The 15,190-nt window shown below is 41.6% G+C and overlaps 1 protein-coding gene across 2 annotated transcripts in view; it reads left to right on the top strand.

Annotated features, from left to right (window-relative positions):
* Positions 1–15,190, top strand: part of VANGL2 (VANGL planar cell polarity protein 2) — a 146,045-nt gene that overhangs the window by 1,376 nt on the left and 129,479 nt on the right. The gene's annotated exons all lie outside the window — the stretch shown is intronic.

The following is a 15,190-nucleotide window of genomic DNA, read 5'->3' as shown; positions in this document are numbered from 1 at the left end:
ACTTGTGGACCTGTCCCTTACTTGGTATCTTCTGGTTGCAGGTTAGGAAATTTGCATTAGGTCATTTGGTAAACTATCTTCCTTCCACTACCAGTGAATGGGGTGTCTTTGCTATTTTACCCAGTGGGCAGCGTATGTAATAAATAACTAATAATAATAAATGCAGCAGCACGTAAGCCATATTGCAGACGTGGATCAGTGTAGTTTCTCCATCCCTAACTATACTGAGGGGCAGATTTATCATCATCTAAGGATGCGGCTGTGATATAATCGCCCCAATCCGCAATGTGACAATTGATTACATCGCATGGATGTATTAATTATCGCATGCAGGGACAGGGCTTGCGAGAAAGCTCTGTTCCTGCGATGCCTCTCCGCAGGCTAATTGGGGTATCCTGATGTAATGGCTGCGCATGTGCTGCTACCGCCACCGGACACCACCCCCGTCGGCGACTACCCTCCTTCCCAACATACTTACTCGATGATCGGTGCCCCGATGCACTCTTGTAGCTCCAGTCATGTGATTGCCAGCTTTCTGCACTGTGACCAGGCCGATTTACAGCAGATGACAGGGGTCCGGGGTCACAGTGCAGGAGCCGGAGATAAGAAGACCAGTGCCGGTCATTGACTGCATCTGGCATCACTGACACTGAGCTGGATGGTGGATTTTACCTAGGAGGGTTGCAGTCCTGCAGTCCATAGGTAAAATTGCAGCTGTTTATTATTACTATAACAGCTGATTTCTGCCTAATGCTGAACAAAAGTCACTTTGTATTCTATTAGTAAAGTACTTCTGCCATCTAGTGGACATTCAGCAGTAATACAGCTCACTATATACAGCAACTTTGCTTTCTGCCACAATTGACTTACAGCTCTGCCTGTTTTGTAATTTATTCTAACTGACCTCATGCAGCAAAATATACTTTGAATTAACAAATTTATTGCCCACCCGGAACTTATCCCCTTTTATGTTTTTTGCTCTACTTGGGCTAACACTCAAACTTTTTTAATACACTTTGAACCGGGACACTGCTAGAGGACGAAAGAGCTCCCAACGTAGAATAGTCCAACACCTTTCTCGCACTGATTCTCTCCATTCTTCAGAGTCACCTCCAACTTCACCGGCACATTCCATAGACGTGAATCTTTTGCTACTAATAGTGATATACAAGCCATGATCGATAACTAAACCTCTAACTTCAAATCAGCAACAACTCTCTGCAGATCTTGGCAAGAAAACAACCTCCTTTACTAGTCGTACCACCGCGGTGGAGGCTAAAGCAGATTCTGTCTTCCGTGGCTTACAAGTAGCTATGCAGGATTTTGATTTCTTATAATGTGAAATGGAGTTTCTTTAAGACACAAATGAGGATCTCGAGAACAGAGAAGAAATAACCTAGGCATTCATAAAATTCCAGACTCCATAAACCCTCAGGACCTTGAACCCTATTTGAAATGCCTTTTTCTGATACTGATTCTTTCGGAACACTCTCTGCTCGTGGAATGGGCTACAAGGGCCCTCTGACCAAACCAAATGATGGGGACCCACCTGGAGACATTGTATTGAATTTGATATTGTTCCAGACCAAAGTCCAAATATCTAATGCCAGCAGATCCAAGTGTCTAATTTTTTTTTGATGGAACATACAGTACCAGCAGACTTTTCAGGGCTTAGTTCCCCCTCTGAAATTCTTAAAAGTAGGGCTTTTCATGGAATAACAAAATTGCTATGGGACAATGATTATAAATATTGTTGGGGATTTCTTTTTCATTTAATTGTGGAGGTGAATACCAACAAGTTTCAGTGAGAGATCCTAAAAAGAGTAAGGAACTTTTGCACAAGCCTAATCTGGCTGATAGCGGAGCTAATGTTCCCTCCCAAGATCAAGATGGGTCTCCTACCTGAATGTTGGGCCTGTACTGTATATTAACGTGTTGATTCCTTAAATGTTCAGTAGCCCAAGTAGGCTCTTGTGGCCCTCGTTTTGTGATATAAGGATCTTTCACCTTAGCTCTGTCCGCGGATTTTAATTTACAATTAATGTGAAGGCTTGCTGTGATATCAGTCTCTGATAGATATTGGTGAGGTGGACATGGGATGAAGACCCTCTTTCATTATTTGCCTTTGCAGTAGTTTCGGTTCCTTATAGTTTATTGAATGTTTTATTGATGTTATTCTTTATATGCACATTTCTTTTGAAGAAGATATTGCAAATGTCTTTTAGAATTGTAATGCTCGGAGAATTTCCAGGTGGATGATATCTGCTTTACTCATCTCCTTACCATCCCCCCAAAAACTAGTGAGAGAATCCCCCCAATAACTAGTGAGAGGTACTCCCCTCCTCACTTTCTCCTCGACTTTCACTATTCATTTTTGTTAGACATATAATCAGTAGGCCTCCCAAATACTAGTGCCGTTTTGAACTACCCTAGTTCTAGAGTGGATATTTTTCCCCCTTTCCACTGAGCACTATCTTTGTGAACTTCCGCCTCCCCCATTGTATAGTTGAATTGTTCACATTCTCCATCTTCTCTTCCTTTTACCCTCCATCCACATTCCCCTCATCCTTTTCTTCTAGGCAGCGTCCTTATCAACCCTTGGGGTTTGGTTTGAGTATTTGATTTGTCTTGGCAATGCCCTTGACAGTATTTTCCTTGAACGTAAAAGGGAATAACAGCCCACACAAATGATCGCTTTTATATTTAAATAATTAGTACCTCAGTCCCGTTACAGCTTCTCTCCACTAAATATGACACAGAGGGCACATATATTCTTTTAGTGGGTCAGATAGGTCAAGTAATAATCTTTATGAATCTTTATACCCCCAATGTTGGTCAAGGTAGATTCTTTCAGATGCTTTTTACAGACATTCACAAAATACGTAAAGGTAGGGGGTGACTTTAATACGATCCTATTCTCAGAACTTGCTCCCTCTCATTATTCCTCCTGCGGCAGTCTTCGACAACACATAACCGAGGCTGGTCTCTTTGATACACGGAGAGCTCATTATCCGACCTCAAGAGACTACACCTTCTATTCCAATCCTCATAGGTCATATGTAATGACATGATTTTAGGATGTAGTGGGGCATTGAATGCCCTAGTTAAAGTGGATATCATTACCAATGTATCGTTCCATGGTCCTTGCCTTGTTCGACCCCCTGCACACCCGTGTGGTTGGACCCTCATGGAGATTGAATGAATCCATCCTCTATATCCCCCACTTTAAAGAATATCTTTGATCTCAGATGACTTGGATCTTAATGTTACAGAAGATGTTTCTTACCGTACGGTCTGGGAAACCCATAAAGTGGTCATACGGGGGGCAGTGACTAAATATGCTACTCACAGAAAGAAACAACAGGTTAAATAAAACGCTGAATTTATTGAGTGGTTACAACAACTCATAAACTGAGCCACTTTTCGTCCCTTTTTAAAGTTAGGGCATTACAGGGGAACTCTAATCCTTGCTGCTGACGACGTAACTTGGGGCCAAAGGGCCTCTCAGACTATCACAGATCTTTGGGATAAATCTAGCACTCTTAGCTTCGACCCAGTGGTTATTAATCAAACGTTCTATGACTACTGCAACTCAGAGATGTCACCAGGTGTGATGACACCCGGGACGCACTCTGACCTGCACCCCCGCATCCGGCATGTGACGCCACTGCTACAACGCACTATATCATTTTAGAGATAGTAGCCAAGTACCACATCCACCCTCTTAGGTCATCCAAGCTTATTTAGATTCCTGTAACCTCCCTACATTGGATGATACAGAGATCTCTAAATTGAATTCGCCTATTTCAGACAAGGAATTAGATATAGCATTAAAATTGCAGAACTCTTCTAAGGCCACTGGCCCTGGCGGTCTCCCTGCATCCTATTATAAAACATTCACTGCCAGGCAGCAAGTGAGTGCTAGGGCCCTTAGGACCATCGGGGCCCTAGGCTCCCACCTGTACCGCCTTGTCAGTAATCCGGCTCTGCAAGGGGGGCAAATACATTTATTATTTTTAGATGCAGGATAAATAGTTGCTGCTTTGCATGTGCCCGGCAGATCTTGGACAGCTTTATTCTTAGGGGAGGAATACTATTAGTCACAAACAGCTTGCAGAGGTGCGAGTTGCTGTTGCAACGGCATGTAAACCGATCTCGCCCCCTTCGTGGCCCTTTCTATGGCTCGACTTGCACATTTTTGCTTGCAGCCCCTCTTACACTGCAATTTAGATCTGAGTTAGGACACCACCCTCCCACATCTACCTCTCTCTGCACCTGTTACATCTGCCTTCCTGCAGTGCAGTACGGTGTGTTAACCAGGTGCTCAGTTACTGGCTCTGAGCTAGGCCACACCCCTCCGACATCGAACTCTCTGCACCTGTTACATCTTCCTACTACAGTGCAGCACGGTGTTACCCAGGGGCACAGTTACTGGTTCTGAGCTAGGACACGCCTCCTCCCACATCTACATCTCTCTGCACCTGTTACATCTGCCCTCCCTGCAGTGCAACATGGTATTACCTAGGTGCAGTGCTTAAAGTGGTCCTAGAGAAGTGGTGGAAGTCACCTTCTCCCCCCTCCCCAACACCTACTAAATAAAGGGACAGCGCACATCGCAAAAAAGGGGCATGGTCTCCCAAAGAAAGGGGCGTGGTCACACATTAGTATCCTCAATTCATATTACGCTGCAGAGTAGCGCAATCTTATTCACATTACACCACATAGTAATGTCCCTTATTCATATTTTGACACACAGTATTGCCCCTTTTACACAATGCCCACATTAGCGCCCCTTATACACTATGCCTACAGCAGTAGTGCCCCTTATACAAAGCTCACAGCAGTAGTGCCCTTAAGCAATGCCCACTGTGGTGGTAATGCCCCTTATGCAATGCCCTCAGTGGTAGTGATCCTTATGCAGTGTCTCTTTATGCCCTCAGGAGTGATGCCCCTTATGCAGTGTCCTCATTAGTAGTGCCCCCAGTAGTAATGCCCCCTGTACTAGTGTATACAGTGGTAATGCCCCTGTAGTATTCCCCCCAATAGTAATGCCCCCTGTAGTAGTGCGCCCCCCAGTAGTAATGCCCCCTGTAGTAGTGCCCCCCCCCAGTAGTAATGCCCCCTGTAGTAGTGCCCCCCCCCAGTAGTAATGCCCCCTGTAGTAGTGTCCCCCCAGTAGTAATGCCCCCTGTAGTAGTGTCTCCAGTAGTAATGCCCCCTGTAATAGTGCCCGCCAGTAGTAATGCCCCGCAGTAGTAGTGCCCCCTGTAGTAGTGTCTCCAGTGGTAATGCCCCCTGTAGTAGTGCCCCCAGTAGAAATGCCCCCTGTAGAAATGCCCCCTGTAGTAGTGCCCCCCAGTAGTAATGCCCCCTGTAGTAGTGCCCCCAGTAGAAATGCCCCCTGTAGTAGTGCCCCCCAGTAGTAATGCCCCCTGTAGTATTGCCTCCCAGTAGTAATGCCCCCTGTAGTATTGCCTCCCAGTAGTAATGCCCCCTGTAGTATTGCCCCCCAGTAGTAATGCCCCCTGTAGTAGTGCCCCCCAGTAGTAATGCCCCCTGTAGTATTGCCCCCAGTAGTCATGCCCTCTGTAGTAGTGCCCCCCAGTAGTAATGCCCCCTGTAGTAGTGCCCCCCAGTAGTAATGCCCCCAGTAGAAATGCCCCCTGTAGTAGTGCCCCCCAGTAGTAATGCCCCCTGTAGTATTGCCTCCCAGTAGTAATGCCCCCTGTAGTATTGCCTCCCAGTAGTAATGCCCCCTGTAGTATTGCCCCCAGTAGTCATGCCCTCTGTAGTAGTGCCCCCCAGTAGTAATGCCCCCTGTAGTAGTGTCTCCAGTGGTAATGCCCCCCAGTAGAAATGCCCCCTGTAGTAGTGCCCCCCAGTAGTAATGCCCCCAGTAGTATTGCCCCCCAGTAGTAATGCCCCTTGTAGTAGTGCCCCCCATTCATAATGCCCCTTTTGGTAGTGCCCCTTACACACACAAAAAAAAAACCCAAATAAACTAATACTCACCTAAAGCCCCGCTCCAGCGTCCAACCGCTGCCATCCGCCCGCTCCTCGGAACTATGGGAGAGACATCATGACGTCTCCCATAGTGCACACTGCGAGACTCGGGAGTGAACTCCTGACTCTGCCTACCGCTGTGGGGAAGGAGCTAGGCGCTTGCTGGTAACAAAATCTCAGCGGGCACCCGGAACGCAGTTCTGCCCCGTTCCGGCACACTTTAACCCCTGTCTAGGTGCACAGCTACTGGCTCTGAGCTAGGACACGCTCCTCCCACATCTGTCTGCACCTGTTACATCTGCCCCCTGCAGCGCAGCATGGTGTTACCCAGGGGCACAGTTACTGGCTCTGAGCTAGGACACGCTCCTCCCATATCTGTCTGCACCTGTTACATCTGCCCCCTGCAGCGCAGCATGGTGTTACCCAGGGGCACAGTTACTGGCTCTGAGCTAGGACACGCTCCTCCCACATCTGTCTGCACCTGTTACATCTGCCCCCTGCAGCGCAGCATGGTGTTACCCAGGGGCACAGTTACTGGCTATTTTTTACTTTGCTCCCACCTCAGAATCAGGCTCATTACATATTGAATCATGCATCTACCTATAATGATGAGTTCTGCTATAATACATATATACTGTGTACAGTGTGACCTGTTTACTGGGCGCACCAGCTGTTTATATGTAATTATCCATTATCGCAGTGAAGCAGGTGGGAATCTTTTGCAGGTTGTATGAAATTCAGAGGAACGAGCAAGGATTGAATTGATTTAAAGCCTCATGATACTGAGCCCAGGTGAGGGGTCGCCTCTGCAGAGTAACACATTGCTAGAAATTGCAGTCAGGAACTGCGGAGATATTTTGCGCTTGTTGAGTTTTGCAGGACACTTCGCAGAGGAGTTACGTTCCAGCGACCCCTGGTGATAAATGCAGACTGAGGATGATGATAATCAGCGTCTGCTCCTGATTGGCTGAATGCATCCAAATCCCTCCCATTTATGCTAATTCTCTATACTGTATCCCTTTACCATAAACGATCTGGTGACTGCAACTGTTGTGGATTGTAATAGGGTAACATTTCCTACAGCTGTCCAATCCCATTTAGGGGCGAGAGGGTATTTTCCTGTAGTTCATCTTTGCAGAGAGTCCAATACTTTCTAGGAACTAAGGCTGACGCTTCATTCTAATGTGCGACATGCAACGTTCTCAGAAAATAGCATTGAAATGAAATGTTTCTGATTTATGAATGGAGTCAGTCATGGTGGGTGCAGGGTTTCCTGTTAATGCAAAACACAAAGGTGATTTAACGGTGATCGTCCAATTGTGGATGAGCCATTCTATTGGCTACTGTGGGATATGACACTATTACACTACACACTGTTACTGCTCATATGACACTATTACACTACACACTGTTACTGCTCATATGACACTATTACACTACACACTGTTACTGCTCATATGACACTATTACACTACACACTGTTACTGCTCATATGACACTATTACACTACACACTGTTACTGCTCATATGACACTATTACACTACACACTGTTACTGCTCATATGACACTATTACACTACACACTGTTACTGCTCATATGACACTATTACACTACACACTGTTACTGCTCATATGACACTATTACAGCTACACACTGTTACTGCTCATATGGACACTATTACACTACACACTGTTACTGCTCATATGACACTATTACACTACACACTGTTACTGCTCATATGACACTATTACACTACACACTGTTACTGCTCATATGACACTATTACACTACACACTGTTACTGCTCATATGACACTATTACACTACACACTGTTACTGCTCATATGACACTATTACACTACACACTGTTACTGCTCATATGACACTATTACACTACACACTGTTACTGCTCATATTACACTATTACACTACACACTGTTACTGCTCATATGACACTATTACACTACACACTGTTACTGCTCACATGACACTATTACACTACACACTGTTACTGCTCATATGACACTATTACACTACACACTGTTACTGCTCATATGACACTATTACACTACACACTGTTACTGCTCATATGACACTATTACACTACACACTGTTACTGCTCATATGACACTATTACACTACACACTGTTACTGCTCACATTACACTATTACACTACACACTGTTACTGCTCATATGACACTATTACACTACACACTGTTACTGCTCATATGACACTATTACACTACACACTGTTACTGCTCATATGACACTATTACACTACAACACTGTTACTGCTCATATGACACTATTACACTACACACTGTTACTGCTCATATTACACTATTACACTACACACTGTTACTGCTCATATTACACTATTACACTACACACTGTTACTGCTCATATTACACTATTACACTACACACTGTTACTGCTCATATTACACTATTACACTACACACTGTTACTGCTCATATTACACTATTACACTACACACTGTTACTGCTCATATGACACTATTACACTACACACTGTTACTGCTCATATGACACTATTACACTACACACTGTTACTGCTCATATGACACTATTACACTACACACTGTTACTGCTCATATGACACTATTACACTACACACTGTTACTGCTCATATGACACTATTACACTACACACTGTTACTGCTCATATGACACTATTACACTACACACTGTTACTGCTCATATTACACTATTACACTACACACTGTTACTGCTCATATGACACTATTACACTACACACTGTTACTGCTCATATGACACTATTACACTACACACTGTTACTGCTCATATGACACTATTACACTACACACTGTTACTGCTCATATGACACTATTACACTACACACTGTTACTGCTCACATTACACTATTACACTACACACTGTTACTGCTCATATGACACTATTACACTACACACTGTTACTGCTCATATTACACTATTACACTACACACTGTTACTGCTCACATTACACTATTACACTACACACTGTTACTGCTCATATGACACTATTACACTACACACACTGTTACTGCTCATATGACACTATTACACTACACACTGTTACTGCTCACATTACACTATTACACTACACACTGTTACTGCTCATATGACACTATTACACTACACACTGTTACTGCTCACATTACACTATTACACTACACACTGTTACTGCTCACATTACACTATTACACTACACACTGTTACTGCTCATATTACACTATTACACTACACACTGTTACTGCTCACATTACACTATTACACTACACACTGTTACTGCTCATATGACACTATTACAACTACACACTGTTACTGCTCATATTGACACTAATTACACTACACACTGTTACTGCTCATATGACACTATTACACTACACACTTACTGCTCATATGACACTATTACACTACACACTGTTACTGCTCTCATATGACACTATTACACTACACACTGTTACTGCTCATATGACACTATTACACTACACACTGTTACTGCTCACATTACACTATTACACTACACACTGTTACTGCTCATATGACACTATTACACTACACACTAGTTACTGCTCATATGACACTATTACACTACACACTGTTACTGCTCATATGACACTATTACACTACACACTGTTACTGCTCATATGACACTATTACACTACACACTGTTACTGCTCATATGACACTATTACACTACACACTGTTACTGCTCATATGACACTATTACACTACACACTGTTACTGCTCATATTGACACTATTACACTACACACTGTTACTGCTCATATGACACTATTACACTACACACTGTTACTGCTCATATGACACTATTACACTACACACTGTTACTGCTCATATGACACTATTACACTACACACTGTTACTGCTCATATGACACTATTACACTACACACTGTTACTGCTCATATGACACTATTACACTACACACTGTTACTGCTCATATGACACTATTACACTACACACTGTTACTGCTCATATGACACTATTACACTACACACTGTTACTGCTCATATGACACTATTACACTACACACTGTTACTGCTCATATGACACTATTACACTACACACTGTTACTGCTCATATGACACTATTACACTACACACTGTTACTGCTCATATGACACTATTACACTACACACTGTTACTGCTCATATGACACTATTACACTACACACTGTTACTGCTCATATGACACTATTACACTACACACTGTTACTGCTCATATGACACTATTACACTACACACTGTTACTGCTCATATGACACTATTACACTACACACTGTTACTGCTCATATGACACTATTACACTACACACTGTTACTGCTCACTATGACACTATTACACTACACACTGTTACTGCTCATATGACACTATTACACTACACACTGTTACTGCTCATATGACACTATTACACTACACAACTGTTACTGCTCATACTGACACCTATTACACTACACACTGTTACTGCTCATATGACACTATTACACTACACACTGTTACTGCTCACTATGACACTATTACACTACACACTGTTACTGCTCATATGACACTATTACACTACACACTGTTACTGCTCATATGACACTATTACACTACACACTGTTACTGCTCATATGACACTATTACACTACACACTGTTACTGCTCATATGACACTATTACACTACACACTGTTACTGCTCATATGACACTATTACACTACACACTGTTACTGCTCATATGACACTATTACACTACACACTGTTACTGCTCATATGACACTATTACACTACACACTGTTACTGCTCATATGACACTATTACACTACACACTGTTACTGCTCATATGACACTATTACACTACACACTGTTACTGCTCATATGACACTATTACACTACACACTGTTACTGCTCATATGACACTATTACACTACACACTGTTACTGCTCATATGACACTATTACACTACACACTGTTACTGCTCATATGACACTATTACACTACACACTGTTACTGCTCATATGACACTATTACACTACACACTGTTACTGCTCATATGACACTATTACACTACACACTGTTACTGCTCATATGACACTATTACACTACACACTGTTACTGCTCATATGACACTATTACACTACACACTGTTACTGCTCATATGACACTATTACACTACACACTGTTACTGCTCATATGACACTATTACACTACTCACACTGTTACTGCTCATATTACACTATTACACTACACACTGTTACTGCTCATATGACACTATTACACTACACACTGTTACTGCTCATATGACACTATTACACTACACACTGTTACTGCTCATATGACACTATTACACTACACACTGTTACTGCTCATATGACACTATTACACTACACACTGTTACTGCTCATATGACACTATTACACTACACACTGTTACTGCTCATATGACACTATTACACTACACACTGTTACTGCTCATATGACACTATTACACTACACACTGTTACTGCTCATATGACACTATTACACTACACACTGTTACTGCTCATATGACACTATTACACTACACACTGTTACTGCTCATATGACACTATTACACTACACACTGTTACTGCTCATATGACACTATTACACTACACACTGTTACTGCTCATATGACACTATTACACTACACACTGTTACTGCTCATATTACACTATTACACTACACACTGTTACTGCTCATATGACACTATTACACTACCACACTGTTACTGCTCATATGACACTATTACACTACACACTGTTACTGCTCATATTACACTATTACACTACACACTGTTACTGCTCATATGACACTATTACACTACACACTGTTACTGCTCATATGACACTATTACACTACACACTGTTACTGCTCATATGACACTATTACACTACACACTGTTTACTGCTCATTGACACTATTACACTACACACTGTTACTGCTCATATGACACTATTACACTACACACTGTTACTGCTCATATGACACTATTACACTACACACTGTTACTGCTCATATTACACTATTACACTACACACTGTTACTGCTCACATTACACTATTACACTACACACTGTTACTGCTCATATGACACTATTACACTACACACTGTTACTGCTCATATGACACTATTACACTACACACTGTTACTGCTCATATGACACTATTACACTACACACTGTACTGCTCATATTGACACTATTACACTACACACTGTTACTGCTCATATGACACTATTACACTACACACTGTTACTGCTCATATGACACTATTACACTACACACTGTTACTGCTCACTATTACACTATTACACTACACACTGTTACTGCTCATATGACACTATTACACTACACACTGTTACTGCTCATATGACACTATTACACTACACACTGTTACTGCTCATATGACACTATTACACTACACACTGTTACTGCTCATATGACACTATTACACTACACACTGTTACTGCTCATATGACACTATTACACTACACACTGTTACTGCTCATATGACACTATTACACTACACACTGTTACTGCTCATATGACACTATTACACTACACACTGTTACTGCTCACTATTACACTATTACACTACACACTGTTACTGCTCATATGACACTATTACACTACACACTGTTACTGCTCATATGACACTATTACACTACACACTGTTACTGCTCATATGACACTATTACACTACACACTGTTACTGCTCATATGACACTATTACACTACACACTGTTACTGCTCATATGACACTATTACACTACACACTGTTACTGCTCATATGACACTATTACACTACACACTGTTACTGCTCATATGACACTATTACACTACACACTGTTACTGCTCATATGACACTATTACACTACACACTGTTACTGCTCATATGACACTATTACACTACACACTGTTACTGCTCATATGACACTATTACACTACACACTGTTACTGCTCATATGACACTATTACACTACACACTGTTACTGCTCATATGACACTATTACACTACACACTGTTACTGCTCATATGACACTATTACACTACACACTGTTACTGCTCATATGACACTATTACACTACACACTGTTACTGCTCATATGACACTATTACACTACACACTGTTACTGCTCATATGACACTATTACACTACACACTGTTACTGCTCATATGACACTATTACACTACACACTGTTACTGCTCATATGACACTATTACACTACACACTGTTACTGCTCACTATGACACTATTACACTACACACTGTTACTGCTCATATGACACTATTACACTACACACTGTTACTGCTCATATGACACTATTACACTACACACTGTTACTGCTCATATGACACTATTACACTACACACTGTTACTGCTCATATGACACTATTACACTACACACTGTTACTGCTCATATGACACTATTACACTACACACTGTTACTGCTCATATGACACTATTACACTACACACTGTTACTGCTCATATGACACTATTACACTACACACTGTTACTGCTCATATGACACTATTACACTACACACTGTTACTGCTCATATGACACTATTACACTACACACTGTTACTGCTCATATGACACTATTACACTACACACTGTTACTGCTCATATGACACTATTACACTACACACTGTTACTGCTCATATGACACTATTACACTACACACTGTTACTGCTCATATGACACTATTACACTACACACTGTTACTGCTCATAATGACACTATTACACTACACACTGTTACTGCTCATATGACACTATTACACTACACACTGTTACTGCTCATATGACACTATTACACTACACACTGTTACTGCTCATATGACACTATTACACTACACACTGTTACTGCTCACTATGACACTATTACACTACACACTGTTACTGCTCATATGACACTATTACACTACACACTGTTACTGCTCATATGACACTATTACACTACACCACTGTTACTGCTCATATGACACTATTACACTACACACTGTTACTGCTCATATGACACTATTACACTACACACTGTTACTGCTCATATGACACTATTACACTACACACTGTTACTGCTCAATATGACACTATTACACTACACACTGTTACTGCTCATATGACACTATTACACTACACACTGTTACTGCTCATATGACACTATTACACTACACACTGTTACTGCTCATATGGACACTATTACACTACACACTGTTACTGCTCATATGACACTATTACACTACACACTAGTTACTGCTCATATGACACTATTACACTACACACTGTTACTGCTCATATGACACTATTACACTACACACTGTTACTGCTCATATGACACTATTACACTACACACTGTTACTGCTCATATGACACTATTACACTACACACTGTTACTGCTCATATGACACTATTACACTACACACTGTTACTGCTCATATGACACTATTACACTACACACTGTTACTGCTCATATGACACTATTACACTACACACTGTTACTGCTCATCATGACACTATTACACTACACACTGTTACTGCTCATATGACACTATTACACTACACACTGTTACTGCTCAATATGACACTATTACACTACACACTGTTACTGCTCATATGACACTATTACACTACAACACTGTTACTGCTCATATGACACTATTACACTACACACTGTACTGCTCATAATGACACTATTACACTACACACTGTTACTGCTCACATTACACTATTACACTACACACTGTTACTGCTCATATGACACTATTACACTACACACTGTTACTGCTCATAATGACACTATTACACTACACACTGTTACTGCTCATATGACACTATTACACTACACACTGTTACTGCTCATATGACACTATTACACTACACACTGTTACTGCTCATATGACACTATTACACTACACACTGTTACTGCTCATATGACACTATTACACTACACACTGTTACTGCTCATATGACACTATTACACTACACACTGTTACTGCTCACTATGACACTATTACACTACACACTGTTAACTGCTCAAATGACACTATTACACTACACACTGTTACTGCTCATATGACACTATTAACACTACACACTGTTACTGCTCATAATGACACCTATTACACTACACACTGTTACT

Source organism: Pseudophryne corroboree, chromosome 12 (assembly GCF_028390025.1).
Source record: "Pseudophryne corroboree isolate aPseCor3 chromosome 12, aPseCor3.hap2, whole genome shotgun sequence".
NCBI lineage: Eukaryota > Metazoa > Chordata > Amphibia > Anura > Myobatrachidae > Pseudophryne > Pseudophryne corroboree.
This window is presented reverse-complemented; position numbering and strand designations above follow the sequence as displayed.